This window comes from Delphinus delphis, chromosome 17 (assembly GCF_949987515.2).
Source record: "Delphinus delphis chromosome 17, mDelDel1.2, whole genome shotgun sequence".
In the NCBI taxonomy this organism is placed as follows: domain Eukaryota; kingdom Metazoa; phylum Chordata; class Mammalia; order Artiodactyla; family Delphinidae; genus Delphinus; species Delphinus delphis.
This window is the reverse complement of record NC_082699.1, coordinates 79,792,212-79,814,769: the sequence shown is the minus strand read 5'-3', so window position 1 is coordinate 79,814,769 and position 22,558 is coordinate 79,792,212. Positions and strand designations below refer to the sequence as shown.

The following is a 22,558-nucleotide window of genomic DNA, read 5'->3' as shown; positions in this document are numbered from 1 at the left end:
AGTACAGACTGGTCGGAGGGCCTCCCCAACAAGGTGACACTTGGGAGGGGACTCGAGGTGGGGGCAGGACAAGAAATTAGGATGTTGAGGGGCAGGCCTTCTAGATAGAGGGCCAGCCAGTGCAAAGGCCCTGGGCACACGAGCAGGCCTGCCGCACTTTTGAAGACCATCCAGGAGGCCTGTGAGATGGAGGGGAATGAGCCACGGAGAGAGAGGTGGCAACTGAGTCAGAGAGGCAGAGGGCGGCGTGTGGGGCTCACACAGGGGTTTGGATTTTACACCCGGTGGGACGTTAAGGCTCGGAGGCTTTGGAGTGAAGGGAGGAGCTTTAACCACCAGTTCACGTGATTGCATGACCTGTGACCCCAGGGCTGCAGGACACTCGTCTCTGTTGGGTCCTCGAGTCCACTCCCAGTGCTCCACGGGCTCTGGGTGAACCCTGCAGGGCAAGTGCATGGGCCCTGCCTGGCCCTGCCACTGCCCTTGCCCCTCGGCTCCAGGTAGAGTCCAGACGTCCCTGCCTGCCCCCTCCCCTCTGCACCTGCAGCTCCTCAAAGCGCACGCCAGCTTCATGCCTGACGATGCCCGCCCCTCCACTGCACGCTTCCCTGGTCCTCACATCTCCCGTGAGCCGGGCACTCTGCCACCCTGCCTCCACACCAGCCTGCACGCCCCCAGCCCATGCCCGCCCCTGGCTCCGGCTCCAGGTGCCTCTGTGTCAGACCCTTGCCAGCCCTGCGGCTGAGGGCAGACCTGCCTTCCCAGCTCTCAGCTCAGCCCTATCGAACAGAACCTTCACGAGGGATTTTCATTAGGAATCTCTGTGAACACAGAGGGAAGCAGCCGGGGACAGAGGGGCCTGGTTTTAGGCCTGAGTCTGGAGAGCGGTGGGAGAGGGGCTGTGAGGTCACGGCAGGCTGGACTGTCTCATCTGGGGAGTGAGTTTGTCTTGAAGGTCAGATGACCCTGAGGCTGAGAGCTGAGGTCAGGTAGGGGCCTGCACGTGGTGCTCAACACCTGGTTGTGGTGACAGACTTCCGACACTTGGGGTCCCATCTGCCCACGCTCAGGGCTGGCAGAGGGAGAGCTGCTAGAAGGGGAGCAGCTCAAGGCCAACATGCACATGCTGGGTTGGCCTGATAAGGTCACCAAGCTGCATGTCAGATATTGGGATTGGCACAGGGCATTGGCCACCCCCATCAGCAGCCACTCAGACCTTCCTGCCCTTGGCCCTGAGGCTGCCCCGGTCCCCATGCCTGCAAGTGAGCCCTGGGCGGGGCTCCGGTTGGATCAGGGGGGCAGAGTTGCCCGCACTTCTTCCTGTGACTTTTTTTTTTTTTTGCGGTACGCGGGCGTCTCACTGCTGTGGCCTCTCCCGTTGCAGAGCACAGGCTCCGGACGCGCAGGCTCAGCGACCGTGGCTCACGGGCCCAGCTGCTCCGTGGCATGTGGGATCTTTCCGGACCAGGGCACGAACCCACGTCCCCTGCATCGACAGGCGGACTCTCAACCACTGCGCCACCAGGGAAGCCCCCCTGTGACGTATTTGGCCAGCCGTTTCTGCCTGGTCCTAGGAAAGTGTCTCTTCTCTCCTCCCTTCTTCAGCAGATCAGAAATAAAGACTTTCCCAAACCCAGTGTCCTTAGAATCTGCTGTTTGTGCCCTGGGTTTGTGACCCGAGGACTCGCTAGAGCTAAGCTCATTTGCTTGGTGGTGATGATGGACACCTGCTTGGGCTGACCAACGCTTAGACTCCCCGTGACAGTCCTCTCCTCCTAGCGTCTTGCACCACAGTGTTTAGGCTGATGTCCCGCAGCTGGGATACTCTGACCCCAGAACCCCTCTTTGGCCAGTCTGGGTCCTTGAGCCCCAGCTTGAGGAATTTCATGCTACAGTTTATGATGTAGATGAGTACCTTCTCTGGTGCACTCTCAATTTGTCGTGTTACTGAAAAATCTGGTTATAGGAGGGAATCCTAAAAAAATACGGTTTGCTAAAATGCTTGTTTTGAAAATGTGAATTTGTTTCAACATGGTTGATATATTTAGGAGCAATTTGAACATAAGGCAAATTCCGTTTGTTTACGTGCAATTTTGTTTATGAGAAATGGGTGAAAACAGAAAGCAAAAACTGCACCCAGATGAATGGACCACAGCAACATAGGAACGTGCAAAACACACACACCTCAGACATCTGCCAGTGCCTCAGTTCACTGCCTCCTCTCTGTGCTGAGCCACACCTCGCCACATCCGGGTCACAACTTCCCATCCGATTTCAGACAACTCACTTCATAGTAACCCACAAGCCACGACCCTGCCCCCACCCACTTCTATAAACTGGCTTCAGGTCTTCTTCAAGGCAAATGCCATATTTATTGTAGTATTTTTGGTATTTCTTAACCATGTAACATATGTAAAACTGTGCTATCGTTTTTATTAGGTTGTTGAGACTTCTTAAATATCTCATTGATGACATTTTGAGTACTGTGCCTCTAGCCTCATTTTCCTCAAAAGTCTTGTGGCTTTTCTTGTGCTGGTTGGACACACCTGAGCTGCCGCTGGACTCTGGTAGTTACTGAACCTCCGAGAGCCACAGGCTCCTCATCTGTGAAGCCTCCCGAATGTTCATTTGTCCATTCAGCACCCGAGGACTCGGGCACGTCTGTCTGTGTGCAGATGCATGCCAAGCTCTGGGCACACGGTGTGGACGAGACCACTGCTCCAGCAGAGACGCATGGAACGAGGGCCACAAAGGCATCAGAGCAGGTGGTGGGATGGGGGATGGCGGGCAGGGTGGACTACAGGGCCTCTGAGGGGACATCGTGTCTGAGAGCTGGGATGAGGGGCGGAGCAAAGGTCCTGAGGCAGGAACCGGCAGGCCACGTAGAAGCAGAGCCAGAAGGCTGTGGGGCAGGACAGCGTGAACCAGGGGAGGCGCCGGTGGCATGCCTGGGGCCTGTCCACGGGATGTAGGCAGAGCAGGTTGGGGCAGGACAGCGTGAACCAGGGGAGGGGCTGGTGGCACGCGTGGGGCCTGTACATGGGATGTAGGCAGAGCAGGTGGTTGGGGAGCCATGTGACAGGGGGTGTGTAAGCTCATACCCAGTGCTCTCTAGGCGTCAGCCGCCGTTTGACCCTGTGCTGAGAGCAGGGTGAGGCGGAGAGCCAGGACTGGGGAGAGTGGAGCAGGGTGCTGAGTGTGCAGGCTGGTAGCAGGGCTGCTTGGTCATGCCGAGGTCCATGAAATGTCCCTGGGAGGACACCAGGCCACCTTGCCCTGTGAGTGCCCTCCCAGCCTCGGACTGCCTCAGGATGGGCTGGGAAAGGCCCGTCAGAGGGGGCTGAGCCAGGGCGCGAAATGGTGGGACAAGGGGCATGGAGCAGGCCCTGTGCACCTGGGGGAGGGAGGGCAGATGGGCGCGGGAGGGAAACAGGGTGGGCTGGGAGGGGAGAAGGCTTGAGGGCTTGCCGGTTTGCACCTGGCCGGACAGGAGGAGCAGGGTGAGAGGTGTGTGGCCGGGATGCAGTGGTGGGATGGGCAGTGCCCCAAACGGTGAGGTCCCTAAGTGGGAGGCTGGTCTGGTCCATTCCCAGAGCACCTGGGCTGCGGGGAGCCTCAGTGGGCCTTGGTTTGGGAGCCTGCAGGTCAGGAGGTGAGCTCGCTGTGGGGGAAGGAGGGTGAAATCCTGCGGGGAAGTGAGCATGCAGAGCCGGAGCCGGAGCCTGCGGCACTCAGCGGCTGAGAATCAGGGGAGGGCTGGGGAGGGCTGGGTGACTGCTGAGGGCAGCACGGAAGTGGGGAGAATGAAGGAAAAGAAGGCCAGCAGAGACTCGGTGAGTGGGACCTTCCAAGAAGCACGTGGAAGGGCCTGCGCCGGCAGAAGTGGCAACAGATGACGGACAGACACTTGGAGACGATGTTAGAAATGGCAAATTCAGAGGGAAGTGAGAGCAGGGCACAGTCAGCGGGGAAGTGTCTCGCCCACCGACACAGTGCGGGGGATGGAGTGCACTTCTGGGTGGCCTGGACGCTCCCTGAGGCCCCTTGAGGGAATCACCCACGGGAGGCTAATCCTTTTCCTTCGTGTGTCACCTGTGCCTTGAGGGAGCCGTCCCATTCCCACACTACCTCCACTCTGGACTTGGGCAGTGCTGTGTGCTCTTTGACACACAAGGCAATTCAACAGGGACTAGATTTACTGAGCAGCAGTTGTGTGCCATACACCGTGCTGGGTATCCAGGTGGCCATGGTGGCATCACAAGCATTACAGAGAATTACAGTAAGTGGAGCACACAGATCGACAGACAGCAACCACACAGTGGGCGAGGGCTTTGCTGGGGAAGCCGAGGCAAAGGGCATCTAGCCCTGGCTGGGGGTCAGGGGTGCGCCCCAGGGGAATGACTTCTGAAGATCTAAACCCTGGAAGGAGCCAGCCAGGTTAGAGGAATATCGGGTGGGGAAAGGGAGGGGAAGGTACAAAGACCCAGAGTCAAGGGAGTTTGGGGCAGCTGAAGTGTACAGAGCAGGGACAAGAGACGGGGAGGCCGGGCAATCGTCAAGGCCCTGAGGCCCCGTCAGACAGCCTGGACTTTATCCTGGGTGCTGGGTGCTGGGTGGAGGGGCGGGCAGTGCTTGTCACCCAAGGGGGCTGTCCATTTGCAAGTGCGTGTGGGCTTTCTCGTGTCACACGGACGGTGGGGTGTCAGTACCAAAAATGCTAAGCCCTCCTGCGCTGTGCTGGGCGGTCCAGCACCACATTTTTTCTGCCCAAACGCAGGAGTGTCTCTGTTAGAAACACTGCGTCTTCAATGGGCAGCCAACAAAGAGTATTTTAGTTTCCAAACGTTCGTTTTTAATCTTGTTGTTAATTTAAAATTTTGTTACCTTGTGGTCAGAGAGCAAAATTGTTACAATATTGTTCCATGTAGCTGCCATTTCTTTCATTTCGACTGTTGGACACTCTGCCCTTCTGTGCATGTACCACAGTTTATACATCCATAATCTTGTCTGTGGACGTCTGAGTTGCTTACAGGTTTTCGCTAATACGAACAAAGACACTGTGAACATTCTTTTACGTGTCCCCAGGCATACAAGTGCAAAAATTTATGTTGGGCATACCTAGGAGTAGAATTCTGGGTTGTAGAAATGTAAGTTTCCAACTTCACAAGATAATGTCAAATTGATTTGCTAATTGGCTTGCTCACCAGCAAAGCTCAAGTGATCCTGTTGCTGTGTATCTTCTCCAACGCTTGGTATTGTCAGAATTCTTGATTTTTTTTTCCCATTGGATGGATGGTACTGGTATCTCATTGTAGTCTTGGTTTCATTCAGCCAGTGCCAGCCACTGCTTTACGACTAGACTTGCATCCTCTTGATAATTTATAAATTTATTTATTTTATTTTTGGCTGCGTTGGGTCTTCGTCGCTGTGCGTGGGCTTTCTCTAGTTGCAGCGAGCGGGGGCTACTCTTCGTTGCGGTGCGCCGGCTTCTCATCACGGTGGCTTCTCTTGTTGCGGAGCACGGCTTCTAGGCACGCGGGCTTCAGTAGTTGTGGCTCGCGGGTTCTAGAGCGCAGGCTCAGTAGTTGTGGCGCACAGGCCCAGTTGTTCCGCGGCATGTGGGATCTTCCCGGACCAGGGCTCGAATCCGTGTCCCCTGCATTGGCAGGTGGACTCCCAACCACTGCACCACTGGGGAATCCCCCCTTGATAATTTCTGAGGTTAACAGGTCATCCGTCATATGTTTCATGGCCATTTCTCTTACTCTTCTGTGAGATACACACTGCAGTGTCCATCGGGGGATCTTCTTAGTCCACTAAATCCCCAGCCCCATCTGTAAGATGACCAAGGGCCACCCTTGGCAACCATCTGCTCAGATGTGCAGGAAATACAGTTGGCCAGCAGGGGAGCTACATCTTCTTTTTCTGAAGGAATCATGGAGCGATTTATACAGCCATCAAGGCTACATCTTCGGACCCACAGGTGACAGCTCACACGCAAGGGGATGAGATTCATGCTGGGCAGGGCTTCCAAACCTTACGCCTCACAGGAGCCATATATCTTGTGACAGTTGCATAGGTGTAGCTTCCAGCGTCTCCACAAGAGACGTGCTCTGCTTCAAGAGTCACTGTCCTCCAGGAAGCCAAAGTTATGGCTTCTCTCAGGCGTTCATAGTTCATTTCTAGTTCCTGCCTGTCCACATCGTGCATCTTCTAATAGGGGCGATTGTTACCGTAAGCAGTGTTGCCTAGTTAAATTGTTGACATTCTACCTTTATCTGGTTACCAGGGGAACATAGCTAGACAATTAACCAAAGGGCAAATTCTCAAGCAGAAGAGGAAGCGGTTTTGTTATACTTTTGCCTACATTCATTTAAAAAAATCAACTCTATCAAGGTGTAATTCTCGTGCAATAAAATGTACCCATTTTAAGCATACAATCTGATGAGTTTTGACAAACCTGTATACCATGTGAGCACCACTGCAACAGGGTATAGAATTTTTCTATTACCCCAAAGTTTCCCCGTGCCTTTTCCTAGCAATTCTCACCTCCCATCCCTGGTCCTAATAGATTAGTCTTCTCTGGAGTAGTAATCATACAGTATATGTTCTTTTGTGTTTGCATGGTGTTTTTGAGATCCGCCCTTGTGGTTGTGTGTGTTACTAGTTTGTTCCTTTTTTATGGCTAAGTAGTATTCTGTTACGTGACTATCACGATTAGTTTATTCCTTCACCCATCGATGGGCATTTCAGTCATTCCTATTTTTGGTAATTATGAATAAAGCTGCTATGAACACGTGTATAAATCTTTGGTTAAAAATCTAGGAGTAGAACTGCTAGATCATATGGTAAATATGTATTATAAACTACCAAATTGTTTTCCAAAGTGGTTATACCGTTTTACTTTTCCACCAGCAGTAAATGAGAGTTCCAGTTGCTCTACATCCTTGCCAGTATGTTAGTGTAAATCTTTAAATTTCATCTATTCTAGTGAATGTAGAGTGGTATCTCATTGTGGTTTTAATTTGCATGTCCTTGATGGCTAATGATTTTGGAAATAATTCATGTGCTTACTGGCCATTTCTATATCTTCTTTTATGAGGTTCCTGAAATCTTTTGCCCATTTAAAAAAATTAGGTTGCCTGTCTTCTAATTATGAAGTTGTAAAAGCACTTGTATGTCTGGATACAAATTCTTTGCCAAATATATGTATTGAAAATATTTTCTCCAAGTTGTGCCTTGTCTTTTCATTTCCTTTTTATTTATTTATTTACTTATTTATTTGGTTGCATTGGGTCTTAGTTGCAGCAAGCAGGCTCCTTATTTGGGGTTCGAGGGCTCCTTAGTTGTGGCAGACGGACTCCTTAGTTGCAGCATGCATGTGGGATCTAGTTCCCGGACCAGCGATCGAACCTGGGCCCCCTGCATTGGGAGTGTGGGGTCTTAACCACTGCGCCACCAGGGCATTTCCTTTTGAAGAGCAAAAGGTTTTAAGTTTATCCAAAAAAATGTGTTAAATGGTCTGTGCTTTTTGTGTCCTATCTAAGAAATCTGCCTACTCGAGGGCCATGAAGATATTCACCTACATTTTCATGTCGAAGTTTTTGTAATTTTAGTTTTTACATTTAGGTCTATGATCCATTTTAAGTTAATTTTTGTGTATGACGTGAGGTAAGGGTTGAGGTTGTTCTTCTTTAATATTGATATCTAGTTTTTCCATTATCATTTTTAAAAGAAATATGTGTAGGTCTATTTCTCTATTCTCTAGGTCTGTAGGTCTCTAGGTCTGTAGGTCTCTATTCTCTATTCTGTTCCACTGATCTATATGTCCCTCCTTAGGACAGTATCACACTGTCTTGATTATTATAGCCTTAGAGTGAATTTTGAAATCAGGTCTTCCAACTTTTTTCTTCTTTTTCAAAATTCTTTTGGCTTTTCTAATTCTTTTGCATTTCCATATAAATTTTTTAAAGTATTTTTCATTTACCTTTGCATTAGCACTTAAAATACACACTTCTATTTCAAAATGCCATTTAAAAATTATTCTAATATAACAGCAGCAAACTATAATTCTGCAATTACAAAAGAGCTAAACGGGGATCTATAGTTAAGTTATTCTCATGTTTACAACTATGATTCTGAAACAGATACTACTTCAAAGCAGCTGTTACCAGCTCTTTAGGTTTGGTTTAAAAACACACACATAGTTGCTGGGAGGTTTATAATGTTGTATTCCGTGCACTGTTCTGAAAGGGTTCTTCAAGAGCCAGCCAGACCTTAAAAACAGTACTCAGTCCACAAGGCAGTCAGAAAGAGTTAAATTAAATGGGGTAGATAGGACTCCTCCATTACATCAAAAGCATATGACATTCTGCAGCGACTGGGAGCATGTTGTCCTCTTTACAACTAATTTTATCAGAAGAGTTTAAGAAGGTGGACATTGTACCACTATCAAGTGCATTTAAAAGTGACATGTTTTTGTGCTAATCTGACTCCCCTGAATGACCTATAGCTAGTGAACTAGTCACTAGGCAAATCAAGCCTGCAAGAAAGGAAGCCAGTATTCAAATTACCATGTTATTGTCTGACCCGCAGAATTTATTTTCAACATATAACCTCAATATGAGATGTCTAACTAAAGCAAGCGCCACCGAGACCAAGACAGCATCTCCTCTTCCAAGGTTTAGGTTTTGCCCAGAATTCTCAATACATGGAATAGCCCATACCAAGAGCCACTGCTCCCACAACAAAGCCTTGGGCTGCCACACGCATGTGGATCAGGTGAACAGACATTTTAGTATTGCCCCTGCTCTTCAATTTATATAATCCATATGCAGCGATTGCTGCAAAACCTGCCATTGCAATGGGGACAAATGGTGCCTCTCTAGCTTTTCGGATGAGTTTAAATCCCTGATCTTCATCATATGAAGAAAGAGAAACATCTGTGTCACTTGACATAGTGATTGAAGAATAGACACCTGCACGACACCGCAGGCTCCAACCGGCTTCTCTCCATATAAATTTAAGGTGTTTGTCAATGTCTACGATAAAGCCTGCTAGGATTTTTTTTTTTTTTTTTTTTTTGCGGTACGCGGGCCTCTCACTGCTGTGGCCTCTCCTGTTGCAGAGCACAGGCTCCAGACGCGCAGGCTCAGCGGCCATGGCTCACAGGCCCAGCCGCTCCGCGGCATGTGGGATCTTCCCAGACCGGGGCACGAACCCGTGTCCTCTGCATCGGCAGGCGGACTCTCTGCCACTGCGCCACCAGGGAAGCCCACCTGCTAGGATTTTGACTGGGATTGTGTTGAACTTCTAGATCAATTTGTGAAGACTTGCCATCAGTATTGAGTCTGAGGCGCGAATTTGGTACATTCCTCTATTTATTTAGGTCTTCTAAAATTTCTCTCAGAAGTGTTTTGTAGTTTTCAGTAGACAGGCATTGCACATATTTGTTTAGTTTATCACTGTGAAGAAAAGAGTTAACGCAGCAGGCCTGAGACTGCTGTCCTTAGAAAGGTCTGCTTGGAACACAGGCAGGAGTGGCAGCTGCCCCCTCTCCCCGGGGTATGCAACCCTTAGAGATTGCCTCAGAGCCCCCTCCCAGCCAGCGGGGAGATGGACCCCTCCCTTGCTCAGTGCCTCCTGGGCGGGGCCCCTCACCCCAGGGGGTCTATATATACATTTTGTAAGCCCACCCTTCCCGTGCTGCATGCATGCTATACTCTAGAGCCAAAGTATAGCCTTCCCCCTGTAGCCTCTGCCCTGCCTCCTCCTGCTGGGGTTGGGGCGGTGACTGAAGTGTCATCCTAGGTGGATTTTGTGGAGGTGGGAAGCGGGGCATTGAGACTCTAAAGCAATAGTCAATCCTCAGATACCATCAGTAGATTTGGAACTGCATTTATGTTTTATTTTATATGCATGTATTTTAGGGCTGTAGATTTACTTTCCTAATTTGTTTTCCATCGCTTATTCCTGAGCACACAATGATAATAATCGATTTATACATCACCTTTTTGACTTTTCAAAGCCCTTTTACAACTATCGGCATTTTCCTCACCCCGGCCTTTGCCAGTAGCGTTATCTTTTCTGAGAGACCAGAGGTTGAGAGAGTTCGAGTGTGAGCTAGGACTAGAGAAACTTGGACCTCCCACGCAAGGCTGGGAGGCAGAAGTTTGGCTGAATGAGTGTTAGTTCCACACGGGGCGGGTGGGCGGGCGGGACACTTAAAACCTGCAGTTACTGAATCCCTTCCCCAGGCGGGTCCAGCCGCAGCTACAGGGGTGCAAGCCCTGCTCTGTCCTTAGGCCTTATGGATAAGGGAGCGTGGACTATCGAAATCCTCACCTCCCTTTTTTTCTTTTCTTTTTGTTTGGATGTTTTCACAGGTCTCACTTATACCAAAGGGAAAGAATCTTCATTAAAGTCCATATTTCTTCAAAAAAAAAAAAAAGAAAAAAGAAAAGTCTGCTTGGCCTTGGTTGTCATCTGGAAATTTGATTTCGGGAGAGTTCCCATAATCCTCAGAACTGATAAACTGCTAAGAATGGCTCACTGTGCCTAAGCTGTTGGTTCAGACAACATGGCTCATGCTCAGCTTCTGAGTTCCTTCTGGGAGTCTGGAATTTTGGTACCTGCTAGGCAGAGGGTGCCTGTATGATCAGCCCCCTATGAGAACCTTGGGTGCTGAGTCTCTAATAATCTTCCTTGACAGACAGCATTGCACGTGTGTGGTCCCAACTCATTGCTCAAGGAATTAATTTCGTCCTGTGTGACTCCACAGGGAGAAGACTGTTGAAAGCTTGTGCCGGGTTTCCTTCACATTTGGCCCCCTGAGTCTATTTTCTGTGCTGATTTTGCTTTATATCCTTTCTCTGTATAAATCGTAGCTGTAAGCAAGAGTATATGCTGAATCCCCTGAATTGTCAAACCTGGGAGTGGTCTTAGGGAGCCTCTGCCATAATCCCTAAGCGTTTTTAAAAACTAATTGATTAATTAATTTTAATTTTGGGCTGTGTTGGGTCTTCATTGCTGCACACGGGCTTTCTCTAGTTGCGGCGAGCGGGGGCTACTCTTCATTGCAGTGCGCAGGCTTCTCATTGTGATGGCTTCTCTTGTTTTGGCTTCTAGGCGCGCAGACTTCAGTAGTTGTGGCACATGAGCTGAGTAGTAGTTGTGACTTGCGGCCTTTAGAGCACAGGCTCAGTAGTTGTGGCGCACGGGCTTAGCTGCTCCGTAGCATGTGGGATCTTCCTGGGCCAGGGCTCGAACCCGTGTGCCCTGCATTGGCGGGCGGATTCTTAACCACTGCGCCACCAGGGAAGACCTATTTATCCATTATAAATGTAATAGTTTGCATCTACCAACCCCAAACTCCCAGTCTATCCCTCTCCCCCACCCCCACTTGGCAACCACAAGTCTATTCTCTATGTCTGTGAGTCTGTTTCTGTTTTGTAGATAAGTTCATTTGTGTCATATTTTAGATTCCTCATATAAGTGATATCATATGGTATTTGTTGTTCTCTGTCTGACTTCACTTAGAATTATAATCTCTAGGTCCACCGATGTTGCTACAAATGACATTATTGCATTCTTTTTTATGGCTGAGTGATATTCCACTGTATAAGTGTATCACATCTTCTTTATCCATTCATCTGTCAGTGGACACAGGTTGCTTCCATGTCTTGGCTATTGTGAATAGTGCTGCTATGAATGTTGGGGTGCATGTATCTTTTCTTTTCTTTTTTTTTTTTTTGCAGTATGCGGGCCTCTCACTGTTGTGGCCTCTCCCGTTGCGGAGCACAGGCTCCGGACGCACAGGCTCAGCGGCCATGGCTCACGGGCCTAGCTGCTCTGCGGCATGTGGGATCTTCCCGGACCGGGGCACGAACCTGCATTCCCTGCATCGGCAGGCGGACTCTCAACCACTGTGCCACCAGGGAAGCCCCTATCTTTTCGAATTAGAGTTTTCTCTGGATATATGCCCAAGAGTGGGATTGCAGGATCGTATGATAACTCTGTTTTTAGTTTTTTAAGGAACTTCTGTACTGTTTTCTATAGTCACTGCACCAATTTACAGTCCCATCAACAGTGTAGGAAGGTTCCCTATTCTCCACACCATTTCCAGCATTTATTATTTGTAGACTTTTTAATGATGCCCATTCTGACTGGTGTGAGATGATACCTCACTGTAGTTTTGATTTGCATTTCTCTAATATTAGCAATGTTGAGCATCTTTTCCTGTGCCTGCTGGCCATCTATATGTCTTCTTTTTTTTTTTTGCGGTACGCAGGCCTCTCACTGTTGTGGCCTCTCCCTTTGCATAGCACAGGCTCCGGACGCGCAGGCTCAGCAGCCATGGCTCACGGGCCCAGCCACTCTGCGGCATGTGGGATCATCCCGGACCGGGGCACGAACCCGTGTCCCCTGCATCGGCAGGCGGACCCTCAACCACTGCGCCACCAGGGAAGCCCTTCTCTCTTTTTTTTTTAGAAATTTATTTTTTATTTATTTATTTATTTTTGGCTGCGTTGGGTCTTCGTTGCTGTGCGTAGGCTGTCTCTAGTTGCGGCCAGCAGGAGCTACTCTTCTCTGGGGTGTGCGGGCTTCTCACTGTGGTGGCTTCTCTTGTTGCGGAGCATGGGCTTTAGGCGCACGGGCTTCAGTAGTTGTGGCACGCCAGCTCAGTAGTTGTGGCTCAAGGGCTCTAGAGCACAGGCTTAGTAGTTGCGGTGCACAGGCTTAGCTGCTCCTCGGCATGTGGGATCTTCCCGGACCAGGTCTCAAACCCGTGTCCCCTGCACTGGCAGGTGGATTCTTAATCACTGCATCACCAGGGAAGTCCCCTATATGTTCTCTTTGGATAAATGTCTATTTATATCTTCTGCCCATTTTTTGACTGGATTGTTTGAGTTGTATGAGTTGTTTCTATATTTTGGAAGTAAAGCCCTTGTCGGTCGCATCATTTGCAAATGTTTTCTCCCATGCCGTAGGTTGTCTTTTTGTTTTGTTTATGGTTTCCTATGCTGTGCAGAAGCTTATAAGTTTGACTAGGTCCCATTTGTTTATTTTTGCTTTTATTTATTTGGCCTTGGGAGACCTAAGAAAACATTACTATGAGTTATGTCAGAGAACGTTTTGCCTATGTTCTCTTCTAGGAGTTTTATGGCGTCATGTCTTATATTTAAGTCTTTAAGCCATTTTGAGTTTATTTTTGTGTATGGTGTGAGGGACTGTTCTAACTTCATTGATTTATATACAGCTGTCCAGCATTCCAAGCACCACTTGCTGAAGAGACTGTCTTTTTCCCATTGTATATTCTTGCCTCCTTTCTCTAAGATTAATTGACTGTAGGTGTGTGTGTTTCTTTCTGGGCTATCTATTCTGTTCCATTGATCCATACATCTGTTTTTGTCCCAGTACCACTCTGTTTTGATCACTGTTGCTTTGTAGTATGGTCTGAAGTCTGGGAGGCTTATGCCTCCTGCTTTGTTCTTTTTCTTCAGGATTGCTTTGGCAATTCTGGGTCTTTTATGATTCCATATAAATTTTAGGATTGTTTTTTCTAGTTCTGTGAAAAACGTCATGGGTAATTTGATAGGGATCACATTAAATCTGTCGATTGCTTTGAGTAGTATGGCCATTTTAACAATATTAATTCTTCCAGTCCAAGAACATGGGATATCTTCCCATTCCTTTGAATCATCTTCAGTTTCCTTTATCAGTGATTTATAGTTCTCAGCATATAAGTCTGTCACCTCCTTGGTCAGGTTTATTCCTAAGTTTTTTTTTAATGGGGTTTTTAAAGGGATTGCTTTTTTACTTTCTCTTTCTGATATTTCATTGTTAGTATAAGGAATACAATAGATTTCTGTATGTTAATCTTGTATCCTGCTACCTTGCTGAATTTGTTTATCAGTTCTAGTAGTTTTCGCGTGGAGTCTTTAGGGTTTTCTATATATAGTGTCATGTCATCTGCATATAATGACAATTTTTCCTCTTCCCTTCCAATTTGGATACGTTTTATTTCTTTTTCTTGTCTGATTGCTGTTGCTAGGACTTCTAATACTACGTTGAATAGAAGTGGTGAGAGTGGGCATCCTTGTCTTGTTCCAGATTTTTGCAGGGAGGCTTTCAGCTTTTCACCATTGAGTATTATGTTGGCTATGGGTTTGTCATAAATAGCTTTTATTATGTTGAGATATGTTCCCTGTACAGTAAGTCCCCTACATACAAACCTTCAAGTTGTGAACTTTCAAAGATGCAAACGTGCATTCACATGTCCAATCACGTAAGTTAGTTCACACGTTTGGCATATTTTGTCACGCGTATGCATCCTCTACAAATGGTTGTGCTTTTGTGCACTTTATTGTACAGGACTGTATAGAGTACAGTAGTACAGTAGCTTTATTTCAAGCCCAGGCTGTCTGGAAGCAACCGTAAAAACAGCGGTGTGTAGCTGGTGCTGCTAAGAAGCGATAAGCCAAGCGATAACGATGGAAACAAAAGTGAAAATAATTGAGAGGGTGGAGTGACAAGAGGAAGAAGAAGTAACTGAAGAACCGAAGAGATTCACGATGCAGGAAATGGCAAGGGCATTTTCTTTATTTGAGGAGACACTGTTAGTTTTTGAGGCACAGGACCCGAATGTAGAATGGTACACAAAGGTTGTAGCAGCCGTTCAGAATGCAATCCAGTGCTACCGAGTCATCTACGATGAGAAAAAAAGAGCTACTACCCAGAAATCACTGGATCGTTTTTTCAAGAGGGTAGATAGAATTGAATCCAGCAAGGAACCAGAGCCTGTGCCATCAACGTCAGGTGTGAGTGAGATTGCAGCTTGCCTTCCATTTCCTGTTGCTGACGATCCTTCGGCTCTACCATCTCCCACCTCCTCTCCCTCCTCCAGTCAGTAACTCTTCTTGCCTGTTCACTTGATGCCAGCCCCTGTATGCCAGCTGTTGTACTGTACTACTGTACTTTTCAAGGTACTGTACTGTAAGATTTAAAATGTTTTCTTTCTTTCTCCTTTCTTTATTATTATTATTATTTTGCGGTACGTGGGCCTCTCACTGTTGTGGCCTCTCCCGTTGCGGAGCACAGGCTCCAGACGCGCAGGCTCAGCGGCCATGGCTCATGGACCCAGCCACTCTGCGGCATGTGGGATCTTCCTGGAACGGGGCACGAACCCATATCCCCTGCATCGGCAGGCGGACTCTCAACCACTGTGCCACCAGGGAAGCCCATTTTTGTTTGTTTTTTTATGTATTATTTGTGTGAAAAGTATTATAAACCTATTACAGTACAGTACTATATAGCTGATTGTGTTAGTTGGGTACCTAGGCTAACTTTGTTGGACTTACAAACAAATTGGATTTAAGAAGGCGCTCTCGGAATGGAACTCGTTCGTATGTAGGGGACTTACTGTATACCCACTTTGGTAAGAGTTTCTATCATTAATCGATGTTGAATTTTATCAGAAGCTTTTTCTGCATCTATTGGGAAGATCATGTGGTTTTTGTCTTTTCTTTTGTTGATGTGGTGTATCACATTGACTGATTTGCGTATGTTGAACCGTCCTTGTGACCCTGGGATGAATCTATCTTGATCGTGGTGTATGATCCTCTTTATGTGTTGTTGGGTTCGGTTTGCTAATATTTTGCTGAGAATTTTTGCATCTATATTCATCAAAGATATTGGCCTATAATTTCTCCTTTGGTAATGTCTTTGGTTTTAGTATCAGAGTGATGGTGGCTTCATAGAATGACTTTGGGAATGTTCCTTCCTCTTCAATCTTAGGGAGTTTTTTTTAAATTACAGCTTCTATTTCACTTCTAGTGATTGGTCTGTTCAAATGATCTATTTCTTCTTGATTCAGTTTTCATGGGATGTATCCTTCTAGAAACTTGTTCATTTCTTCCAGCTTGTCCCATTTGTTGGCGTATAATTGTTCCTAGTGTTCTCTTACGGTTTTGTGTATTTCTGCAGTATTGCTTGTTATTTCTCCTCCCTCATTTCTTATTGTGTTTGTTTGGGTCCTCTCTCTTTTCTTCTTGGTGAGCCTGGCCAGAGGTTTGTCAATTTTGTTTACCCTTTCAAAGAACCAGTTCTTGATTTTATTGATCTTTTTCTATTGTTTCTCAAATCTCTATTTTATTTGTTTCCTCTCTGATCGTTATTATTTCCTTCCTTCTGCTGACTTTAGGTTTTATTTGTTTTTGTTTTTCTAATTCTTTTAGGTGGTAGGTTAGGTTGTTTATTTGAGATTTTTCCTGTGTTTTGAGGAAGGCCTATATCGCAATGAACTTCCCTCTAAGGACTGCTTTTGCTGCGTCCCATAGATTTTGTATGGTTGTATTTTCATTGTCATTTGTCTCAAGGTATTTTTAAATTTCTTCTTTGATTTCATCATTGACCCATTGGTTTTTTAGTAGCATGTTGTTTAGTCTCCATGTAATCGTTTATTTCTTATTTCTCTTTCTATGGTTGATTTCTAGTTTCATGCTGTTGTGGTCAGAAAAGATGCTTGAAATAATTTCTATCCTCTTAAATTTGTTAAGGCTTGCTTTGTGTCCTCGTATGAGGAAGTATGACCATATCTTAATTAATTATATCTGCAATGACCTCATTTCCAAGTAAGGTCACATAATGAGGTACTGGAGATTGGGACTTCAACATTTGAATTTTGAGGGGACACAATTCAATTCATGACAGTGGACTCTTAAAAAGATTGGAAAATTTTAGAGGTAAGCATAACCTTCTTTTTGTGTCAGTTTTGGTAGATTGTGGGTTGATGTCCTATTGTTTGGGGAAATTTTCAGGTGTTATCTCTTCAGACATTACTTCTCCATTCTTTCTCTCTTCTCCTCTGGGACTCTACATATGTGTATTTTTTACTCTTTCCCCACCTGTTATACTATTTCCTCTATCCATTCTTTTTTTCCCTTTGTAAGTTTGGATCTTTTCTATTGACCTTTCAGTTCACTAATCCTTTCTTCTGACTTGTCTAATTGACCCTTAAACCCCTCTATTGAATTTTTAGTTTCAGTTAATTGTATTTTTCCATTCAAGGTGCTCAGTTTGATTCTTTTTATAGCATTCAATTCTCTGGGAAATCCCCATATTACCTTCCATGTGTCTCCATTTCCCCCTGCATTTTGCTTAACATATCAATCGTATTTATTTTAAAGTCCTTTTTTGCTATCTCCCATCTTTGAGTCACTTTTAGGTCTGTTTCTGTCATCTCATTTTTCCTCTTGGTTTTCAGTCATATAGTTCTGTCTTTTGAAATGCCTAGCAATTTCTAACTGACAGCAGGAAGATAGAGTCCGCAGATAAAGTGGGGCCAATTACATTCAACCCTTGGGGCAGAGATGAGGCAAGTCGGGATTGTGGCTTTGGTAAGGCTCTGTTCTTAAGGCTCCCTGATAGTTGAGAGCCTGCGGTTTCGCCAGGGCTCCTTCCCCTGGTAGGTCCTAAATGCTAATTCTTGTTTCCTCAGCACAACCTCTCTAAATCCCATAGCTGTAAGTCTTCCCTCACAGCCGCAGGGTCTCCCTTCACATTTATTTTTGCATTCCGGCTCATTTGTTTAAAAGTTTAGAAGTATTTTATCTGGCAGTTTTATGTGTTGAGAGTAGGAGTCAGGATCTCGGGTCAGTCAGTCCGCCATCCTGACAGGTAGTCCTCTGAAGGCATTTAAGCAGGGACATGCCATCATCTCTTTGTCTGTGGTGCCGAGGATGGTTTGGGTCTGCTCAGAGGTGGTCATGGCCTTGACTCGAGAGAAGGGCATAGGTGAGAGAGGCACTTGGAAGATACCACCCAAAATGCCCCAGGGTCGTCATAGCAGTTGCGGTGGAGAGGAGGATTCTGAACCTGGTGCTAGAGCCCTCCCACATCCGGGAAGCTGCTGGATACCAGCGAAAAGCAGACCAGAGTTGGATGAAGGAGAGGAGAGGGCACAGGTTTCAAAGGAGGAAGTTGCTGCACAAGAGCCCGAAGGTTTGCGGGGGTGGACATGTGGGTGACCTTGTGAACTGGGTCCCGGGGGATGAGGGCCCACGGGGAGAAGAGGCCTTCTTTAGCAGTGAAGGTGGGAGTTGAGAGGTTGTGGGTGTGCATGTGTGTGTGTGTTTGTGGTGGGTGGTTTGCATCTGGGGCGTTCTGAAAGGTCTCCAGTGCCTGACAAGCCTGAGACGAAGGAGACACTCAGGAACACAGAACGTTTGGCAGCAGACGGGCCAAGCCATGCTGCTGGCCGGGGTGCAGCGTCTGGGCCCCGATGGGGAAGGGCTGCCTTGGGAGCTACAGCCCCGGGACCAGGCCTGCACCCATGCCTCCCCTCCCAAGCGCCCTCTGCTCCCCAGGCCCGGCCCTCCCTGCCGCCCCGTCACTGTGGTCCTCGCCGATTTTCCTGCCTTTATTCAAACCACTTCTGGGCTCTTCCCTGGAAAACCCCAGTGGCTCGTCACTGCCTGAGAAATAGAGTTCAGACTCGAGCTTTACATCCACAGCTGTCACACCCAACCTCGACCCCTCAACTCTCCCACATCCACTTTCTTCCACCTGGCTCCCCCGAGTGGGCCTCCATGCATTTCCTGGGCTTTCAGTCTTGCTGCCTGCACTCCTGAAATGCCCCCTCCTGATGCCGATGCTGAGCCAGAGTCCGGAAGTCTGCAGCGTTCTCTGCCCCGCTCTTGGGGCAGTTGGTGCCTGTGCGGCTCGTGCCACGTAGAGTTCCTCCGCTCGTCGCACGGTCGACACCAATGGCACGCCCACGCTGGACTAGATGCTGGCCTGGGTGTTAAATGCACAGGTCACAGTCCCTGTCCTGAAGGCACTACCAGCTCTGAGATGCTGACGGTAGCCCTGGTTAGCAGGGCAGGTGGCACAAGGCATCTGTGGGCATGCTGAGTGAGCTGGGGTCCTGGGCTGGCCTCTCACCGTGGTTTTCAGCAGGCACCAGCGATGGTGTTGCTTTTTTTGCAGGGCAGGGAATGTGACGGAGACTTTGTGTCGTTTAATCTTTTTTTTCCTTTATAAATTTATTTATTTTAGGCTGCGTTGGGTCTTTGTTGCTGCGCGCGGCCTTTCCCTCGTTGCGGGGAGTGGGGGCTACTCTTTGTTGTGGTGCGCGGGCTTCTCACTGCGGTGGCTTTCCTTTTTTGTGGAGCACGGGCTCTAGGCACGTGGGCTTCAGTACTTGCAGCACGTGGGCTCAGCAGTTGTGGCTCACAGGCTCCAGAGCGCAGGCTTAGAAGCTGTGGCGCATGGGCTTAGTTGCTTCACGGCATGTGGGATCTTCCTGGCCCAGGGCTCGAACCCGTGTCCCCTGCATTGGCAGGTGGATTCTTAACCACTGAGCCACCAGGGAAGTCCTGTGTCGTTTAATCTTGAAAACAAGAATGGACTTAATGATTACTCATGTAAATACACACTTTTGATTGGAGAATAAATTAGTCCTCCTCACATAGTGGCCTTAGTATAGCGAGCTGTGTCCAGGCTCCAGAGGAAGCCCACAGGACACCCTGTGGCTGAACAGGTCAGGCTTACTGCTCACTGCGGCACGCGGGGGGGGACCACAGGAAGGGGGCCTGGAAGGATTTCCTGTGGGACTTGGCTTGTTTGGGTGGATTGGGGTGGGCTTAAAGAAGCAGTGCTTTGCTTGGGATTCCATACTGGGTATCTCAACACCTCTTCTTTGGAAGGGGGACGGACTAGGGGAGTCATCCGTGACTGGGTATCTCAACACCTCTTCTTTGGAAGGGGGACGGACTAGGGGCCGGCTCAAGCTGTCCATTCTGAAGAGCCAGCAGCTGCTCAGATGAGGCAGGACAGGATGCACGCAGTAGGTCTTCTTTATGGCTTGGACAATGCCTGCCTCTGGTCTGTGTTCAGACATGATTACAGAAGAGTCCTCTCCTCTTGACCCAATCCGGCACAGAGGGGCCTTGTCTGATGCAGTTCTGCATGTGAAACTGCATATTCTAAACAGCAGCCCACCAGGGCCTGTATCTGAGTGTGCCAGGCTGGCCCCTACAACGCTAGGGCCTCGCTGATAGGACCAGGCCAGCCCCTGGATGTTGGGGGCTGCTTCTCTCCTCACCTGAACCATCTCCCCTGCTGACCTCCCCACTGCTGTGGCTGCCTCTGCACACTCATCCACCCGGTCAGATCACAAGTTGCCCTTTCCTCCTTTCCAGGGGGACTCAGCAGACAGCAGGCCAAACTCCATCGGCAGAGATGCCCTGCCCGCCTCGACCAGGCCCATCCTGAGCCCTTTGTGGCACTGCCAGCTGCCCCAGCCCCGAGCCCCACCTGATCTCCTCTCTGCACATCTCATCTGCTTCCTCCCTGCTTTCTTCACCTGTTGGCACCCACCCCTTCTCCTGGACATTCTCTTGCCGGACGCATCTTCCTGAACCCACAGCCAGCTGTGGCTCCTGCCAGAGGCCCCTTCACCGGCAGGACAGGTCCAAGCCCTCACCCACGTGCAGCCCTGGCCTTCCCTCCCGCGGTGGCCCCGCCCTGGCCCACACCTGCAGCCCCTGGTCGTCCCCAGGGAGCCTCTCCCAGGGACTAGCTCAGCCAAGAGTTTGTCCTCCTTGAACTCCCTGAGAAAACACCGTCCCTGCACATCTCGCTCAGCATTTATTCCTGAGCCGCTCCTCTTGCCTCTGCTGGCGTTCTCTTCAACCACCCGGATGCTCCGTGTTTTCTCCCCTGCGTGGAATCCTCACGGGCCTGTGGGCTACCGCGGAGCAGGTTCCCGTGCGCTTGGAGCGCCTGCAGGCGGGGTCCCTTGGATGAGGAGCCGCGCCTGCTCGAGGAGAGGTGGGGAAGGGGAGCCGCGTCGCCTGCCCGCGCTTGGCAGGTGAGCAAAGCAGAGGGACCGAGGGTAGCCGTGAGGCGCGAGGTGGTCTCCAGGAAGGGCCCCGGTGGTGAGGACGGCGGTGTGCGTCGGGCCTGGGGAAGTGGGGCCCGCCTGTGGCTCAGGCCGAGGAGCTCGGGGACAGCGGAAGGCCAACGCAGGCAGCCATCGGGGAAGGGGGACTGCATCCCGCTGGCGACCATCAGGCGGGTGGTGTGATCAGTGTGTCGGAAGCACACCTGGCAGCTGGGCAGAGGCTTGGTGGAGGTGAGCTGACAGATGAGCACGAGGAGGGTGGGCAGGGAGAGGGGGTGGGGCAGGATGGGCGAGGGCAGAGAGGACAGACCCGTTTCCGGCCTGGGGGTCGGGTGGACGCCGACGGAGCTCACGCAGGAGCAGGAGGTACGGGGCAGGCCACAGCCGAGGCGCCCGCGGGCACGGGGGTGCTGGCTCGCAGTGTGGGGGGCCCTACAGAGATGCTGGGGTGCTGGCGCCAGTTAAAGGAGTGGGTTGATGGGCTCGCGGGGAGGAGGTGAGAGAGGGCTGGATAGCGGGCCCTGTGGGGGAAGGCCACGGTCAGGAGTGTCCCCTGGGGCTAGGAGCTCAGGAGAGCTCAGTGCAGGGAGGCGCTCAAAGCGACCGAGCCCCGGGCAGCGGAGGGACCCCTCTGTGGGAGGCTGAGGATAAGGACAGCTGGCTGACCTCTGAGCGCACATCCCAGGGCCAGGGGTAGGTGCGCACGGCTCTGGAGCTGAGACAGCACGAGCCACGAGGGAGGCCGCGCAGCACCAGCTGAGGCTGAGGGCCACGGCAGGGTGGGGCCTGGAGAGCTGCGGAAGGTGCCAGAGGCAGGCCAGGGGCCCTCAGAGCCTCCGGCCAGCTCTCCCCTGGGGGCTCCGGTGTGCAGGTTTCTCGGGGGGCATGGGGGAGGGGTGCGGAGGGCCTTCGTCTGAGCCAGGCCTGGGCCACGTGTCAGGTGCCCGCTGATGGGCTCCCTGGGGGCCCTTCAGAGCCAGAGGAGCAGGACAGGCCTGCCTGGGGGCGGTCAGTGACCTATGCCGCTGCCCATCAGGCCCGAGGCGAGATGATGAGGGTGTCGCAGCCCCCGCCCCCCATCATGCCGTGCAGTTCCCAGGCACGAGTGGCAGACACCGTGTGACCCAGGAACCACGCGTAACCACCGGGAGCCTTGGGGTCCCCGTCCATCAGCTGGGAATCCCGGCATACAGCTCATGACGTGGCTGGGAAGATTGCAAAAACGGAGGTGGAAGCACCGAGAGAGAAAGATTAGCTGCTGTCGTTAACCTCCACGACCTCCACCCCGAGCCGAGCCCCGCCATCCACGCCTGTCCTGCTCGCTGCCTCACACTGGCAGTGCCTAGACCCCTCCCCACCTTGTGGAGGAAGTGGCAGTGACGACAGTGATGAAGGGAACACAGAGCGCGGAAGGTCCCATTTATTGTTTAAAGACAGCAGAATGAGAGGAAGACGTCCTCCTCCCCTGAAACATACCCGTCCTCTCTGCCCTCAGGGCTCAGCACAGGGACGAGACCCTCACACCCCGCAGGTCCCCCAGAGGGCAGCACGCTAGTATGGGGCTGGGGAGGGGAAAGGGACACTTTATGGCAGGCGGGGGAGCTGGGACAGGAGGGGGGACGCGCACCCTCACCTCTTGGCTCCATCCCTCTC

General features: G+C 49.9%; 1 pseudogene; it reads right to left on the bottom strand.

The window, feature by feature from the left end:
- Positions 1-8,703: 8,703 nt before the first annotated feature.
- On the bottom strand, positions 8,704-8,958 carry LOC132413363 (HIG1 domain family member 1A, mitochondrial pseudogene; annotated as a pseudogene).
- Between the last annotated feature and the right edge of the window lie 13,600 nt (positions 8,959-22,558).